Below are 5,615 nucleotides of genomic sequence, written 5' to 3'. Positions count from 1 at the left end.
TAAAATTGTGTGTGAGGAGTGAAGAGAGGGGAATATATGTAATTATTGTAAGAAAGTTGTAGCGTTTTGTCCACTACATCACTTTTTGCAAAACTCTTCATTACTGATGAGGATGCTATATAACCCAAAATACCCAAGAGTGAAACATTTTAAATGCACATGGTATTAAGGATGAATAACAATATCTAGTCTAGTACTTATATACCAATGACGTCAGACAAGGCATGTCCTTCAGCCTCAATAATCATTCTTTCCCACACCCAGTTCTTCAATAATAAAAATAGTATTATTTTTACTTAAAAAAGATATAGAAACCTTAAAGCAATAGAAATAAAAATCCAACACGTATTGTGACCATTTGATAACAATAATCATCAAGGGTCCAAAATCATTAACCGTCATACACCCCCTTTCAATTCACCCCTAATCCTAAACAATTAGGGTTCTGTTCTTCAATTGAACCCCAGATCTTCAATTCAACCACTAATCTCTTCTGATGATCACACACCCACTTAATTAATTAACTAATTAATGGACCTCGATGGAAACAAACGCGTCTTCAACAGATTAGGCCCAAACCCAAACCCAAACCCGAATCAACAACCCGACAACCGAAACCAAAAAGTATGCTTCCACTGGCGAGCTGGCAACTGCAATCGATTCCCATGCCCATTTCTACACCGCGAGTTATCAGCTCCACCCAACGGAACTCCGTCGTCTAAAGGTCCCTACGGTTTTGCGGCGGACGATCAACGGCCAACGACGGCAAGACGTGGCGGTGGTGGGTCTGGCTTTAATACGTGGGGCCGGGGCGGTGGAAGAGGAAATGGGGTTAGTAATAATAATATTGGTGGGTCAGGTGTTGGGGTGAAGAAAGATAAGATTTGTAAGTTTTGGGTACTAGGTAGTTGTAGCTTTGGGGACAAGTGTAGGTATTTGCATGCTTGGTGTACTGGTACTTGTTTTGCAATGCCCACACAGCTTCAAGGACATCAGAAGGTGTGTATTTCGGATCAAGTTTGTATTTTTTTTTTACATTTTGTTAAAATCTTGAATTTTTATGTATTTGGGATCAAGTTTGATTTTTTTTTGCATTATGTTAAAATCTTGAGTCTTTATATATATGTGATCAAGTTTGAATTTTTTGCATTAGGTTTCTTTATATATTTGTGATCAAGTTTGTTTGTTTGTTTTTTCTTTTTTTTTTGCATTTTGTTAAAATCTTGAATCATTAATTATTTGTGATCAACTTTGAAATTTTTTGCATTATGTTTAAATCTTGAGTCTTTATATATATATATATATATGTGATCAAGTTTGAATTTTTTGCATTAGGTTTCTTTATATATTTGTGATCAAGTTTGAGTTTTTTTGCATTAGGTTTCTTTATATATTTGTGATCAAGTTTGATTTTTTTGCATTAGGTTTCTTTATATATTTGTGATCAAGTTTGATTTTTTTGCATTAGGTTTCTTTATATATTTGTGATCAAGTTTGAATTTTTTTGCATTAGGTTTCTTTATATATTTGTGATCAAGTTTGAATTTTTTTGTATCATGTTAAAATCTGGAATCTTTATATATTTGTGATCAAGTGTGAATATTTTTTGCATTCGGTTAAAATCTTGAGTCTTTATATGTTTGGGATCAAGTTTGAATTTTTTTGGGATCAAGTTTGAATTTTTTTTGCATTAGGTTAAAATCTTGAGTCTTTATTTATTCTGGAACAAGTTTCAATTTTTTTTTGCATTATGTTAAATTTTGAGTCTTTATATATTTGTGATCAAGTTTGATTTTTTTTTTGCATTATGTTAAAAACTCGAGTCTTTATAAATTATTGATCAAGTTTGAATTTTTTTGCATTATTTTAAAATCTTGAATCTTTTTTGATTAATTTGCAGGTTGTTAGTGGTATCGCGCTGCCCGCCGGGTCTGATAAGTTGTATACCGGGAGTCGAGACGAGATGGTGCGGGTTTGGGATTGCCAATCTGGACAGGTAGCTATATGTTGACTAGGGGTGTTTAATGATATGAGTTATTTGAATTTTGAAGTTGGATTAGAGTTTGAAGCTGGTATCGAATTTGATTCAAAATTTGGTTACCGAAACTCTTAAGTCGATTCGAACACTGAACACCACTAATTTTGACAACTGATTTAGATTAATAATATGTTTCATTTGAATTTGATTATTTATCGTGTTTTATTTTTTTGGTTTTGTAGTGTGCAGGGGTTATTAAAGTGGGGGGGTGAAGTGGGGTGCATGATCAGTGAAGGCCCATGGATGTTTGTGGGTCTACCTAATTTGGTCAAAGTAAGTTATCTAATGTAGTTTATACATTAATATTATGTTTTGATTATGTTACTGTTTGTTATAGGCATGGAATGTGCAAACTTCTGCAGAGTTGAGCCTTAACGGGCCTGTTGGGCAAGTTTATTCACTCGTTGTAGGCAATGATTTACTCTTTGCGGGTACACAAGACGGGAGTTTATTGGCATGGAAGTATAATGTTGCAACCAACTGTTTTGAACCGGCTGCATCACTTCAAGGGCACACCTCGGCTGTTGTGACACTAGTTGTTGGTGCTAATAGATTATATTCTGGTTCTATGGACAAATCTATACGTGTAAGATCGCTTATGTTTTATGTTTAAAATGGCAGTTGCATAAATATTTTTTTAAATTATGTTTTGATTATCGTTTGCTTGAATTGTTTCTAGGTTTGGAACCTTGAGAATTTGCAGTGTGTTCAGACATTAACGGATCATACTGATGTTGTGATGTCGGTCCTTTTTGGGATCAGTTTCTTTTATCGTGTTCATTGGATAAAACAATAAAGGTTTTGACTTGTGACTTCGTAATGTATGAAGAAGGTTTTTAGTGTACAATTGGTTATAATGGTTACTAATAATGTAGGTGTGGGCGGCTACAGAGAGTGGGAATTTGGAAGTAACTTACACACATAGTGAGGAACATGTAAGATCAAACTTTATTTATGTTGAATTCTAGCCATTGCGTATGTGATATTAGTTGTTTTGTTGTTAGTAGTTTCATGTCTTGGAACAGTGTGTTAGATACTTAGATCCATATTTATCTTCCATGTGCTACGAACATAGATAGTTTAAAATCTTTTTACATTTATAAAAATGGTGAATATCTTTTGGTAGTAATTGAACATATGAATTTCCAATTTTCTAAACAGCAATTTATAATCATTTTTATATTTTTTCATCTATCTATTCCTTGCTTAAGTATATTCCTGCTTTCAGTTTTTCTTAGCATTCCTCTTGTAATTCATCTTGTGTTTCGACAATTATCTTTTATTGTCGAGTTCTTCAAAATGAGTTGCAGTAAACTGGAAACAACAAATGATGCAAATGGTACAGGCTTGTTGAGATGCAGCAATCTATGCAAATTGTTTATTTTCACGGGTCTAAACACCATCAGAAACTCGAGAAACATAGCATTAGCATTTGCTGGTGTTTATGGTCGCGAAAATATCACTTTGCAAGGGTTGCATCTATATGAGCCTGTAGCCTTTGCATCGTTCATTGTGTTCAGTCTCATTTTGAAGAACTCTAGACAATTAAAAACTTATTGTCGGAATACTGGGGGGATTAGCAGAGGAATGCTAAGGAAAAATAAAATGAGTATATTTAAGCAAGGAATAACTAGGGGAAAAGATATATAATGATTATATTGTTAATTAGAACCTTCATATGTCCTTATTGTTCAATTGCCAAAAGACAATTCACCAAAAATTGTAAAAGATTTTATACTATATATGTTTATTGCACATGGAAGATAAATGATGATCAAAGTATTTAATCGACCATTACAGGACGTGAAACTATAACAAAAAAAACAAATATCACATTTGCTTTTAAGACTTGTTTATTAGCATTTTAAGTATTTTTGTTGATACATAAGTGTGCTATTTTAAGGTGCATTTAGTAGACTTTTCTTGCTGCGCGTTTTTAGGAAGATGCAATTAACTATATTTGCTGCATACTATTTTAAGACTTGTTTCTTAGCATTTTAAGTATTTTTGTTGATACATAAGTGTATATATATATTTTTTTTGAGATAAAAATAAAACTTATGAGTAGATTTGCGATCATGGAGATTCTCTACTTAAAGCCACATAAGTCATAAGTATCTATTATGTTTCGTTATAAATTTACTTTTTTGCCTAATGTCTTTTTTTGGTAGGGCCTGCTTAATTTATGCGGGATGCATGATTTAGAATCCAAACCCGTGTTGCTGTGCTCTTGCAATGACAACACCGTTCGTGCATATGACCTGCCATTGTAAGTTTTCAACTTCTTTGTTTTTTATTGAAAACTCAGGCAAAACCGTTAATGTTTAATACGTGTGTTTTGGTTTAGGTTTGTGGAGAGAGGAAAGATATATGCAAAGCAGGAGATTCGGTCTATACATGGCGGGCCTAATATTTTCTTCACTGGCGATGGAACCGGAGAAGTGAAAGTATGGCAGTGGTTGGCTGACCAAATGGCCACAACTGCGCCTGCTTGACTTGTTTTGGCTTTTTGGAGAAGTGAGAAAGTATGGCAGTGGTTGGCTGACCAATTGGCTACAACTGCGCCTGCATGACTAGTTTTGGCTTTTCGTGTAATATTTAACCGAGTGTAATATTGAGCGTTTTTATATGGTTCGGTTGTGTAACGTAATTATGGAGTTATGGTCATGTAATCGATGGAATGCGCCCAATTGAAGTGTAGCTTTTTGTTGGTAGAGTTGCATATTGTAACGTGTTGGACAATTTTGTATCAGTTGAGTTTCATAATGGAAGTATGATTAATTTTACTCACACAAGTCACCATTCACCTTCTTCTAGTTTTAATGCTTCTAGTTAGAGTTAAATGAATATGCAATAGAAACATATACCAGTAAAAATCATGTTGTCGTAGATGTAATAATAACTGGTTGAAATTTGAGTAATTTAATTAAAACATCTCTAAAACTTGATACTATACTATAAAGTTACCTCTATATATATTAAACTATTAATAAACTACAAATTAACATGTAAGAGAAAATAAAAAACAAATCTCCCCCCAAGTATTTTCGTTAACCAACAGTCCAAGTAGATAACTGATCATTGAGCTTCACTTTCTCAAATCAACAACAATGACACTGATGTTATCGAGACTCCTACGACCCAAAGCGAGGCGTGCCAATAGAGTTGACGCCAACTCGGTTCCTTCACTTGAATTTTCCCCAAGAGATTCGTGTACTGTTTTGCATGCGGTTTCACTCGACACAACACCCCATAGTCCATTGCTACCAAGTATCAAACCCTCGTCTCGTGATTCTCGCTTTGTTATCGAAATTTCTGGTTCAGATGTCGCCCAGAAGCCTCTCATCTTCACACAATCACCACATAAAATGGCATTAAACAAAATTAAATAGAAATAAATTTAATATAATTATACTAATCAGGAACGCCGTATATTTGTCCAACTTCTCATATATATGAACTTCATGAGACCACCATATTTCTATCCAACTTCTTTGTCTCATGAACATAAACTTTTAGACACCGAGAACATGACCGGCATATGATATCCGGAGTGATTGCAATTCTAATAGTTTGT

At 34.0% G+C, this 5,615-nt stretch overlaps 1 pseudogene across 1 annotated transcript; it reads left to right on the top strand.

Moving 5' to 3' along the window:
* Positions 1-412: 412 nt before the first annotated feature.
* On the top strand, positions 413-4,733 carry LOC143633112 (zinc finger CCCH domain-containing protein 48-like; annotated as a pseudogene). Its single transcript, XR_013153629.1, has 8 exons — positions 413-999; positions 1,901-1,996; positions 2,221-2,311; positions 2,376-2,624; positions 2,718-2,836; positions 2,914-2,973; positions 4,210-4,307; positions 4,386-4,733. The product of XR_013153629.1 is annotated as a zinc finger CCCH domain-containing protein 48-like (transcript).
* Positions 4,734-5,615: the final 882 nt, after the last annotated feature.

Source organism: Bidens hawaiensis, unplaced genomic scaffold (genome assembly GCF_021521415.1).
Source record: "Bidens hawaiensis isolate Kalapana, Puna unplaced genomic scaffold, B.hawaiensis_p1.1 tig00000512_1, whole genome shotgun sequence".
Classification (NCBI taxonomy): Eukaryota; Viridiplantae; Streptophyta; class Magnoliopsida; order Asterales; family Asteraceae; genus Bidens; species Bidens hawaiensis.
This window is presented reverse-complemented; position numbering and strand designations above follow the sequence as displayed.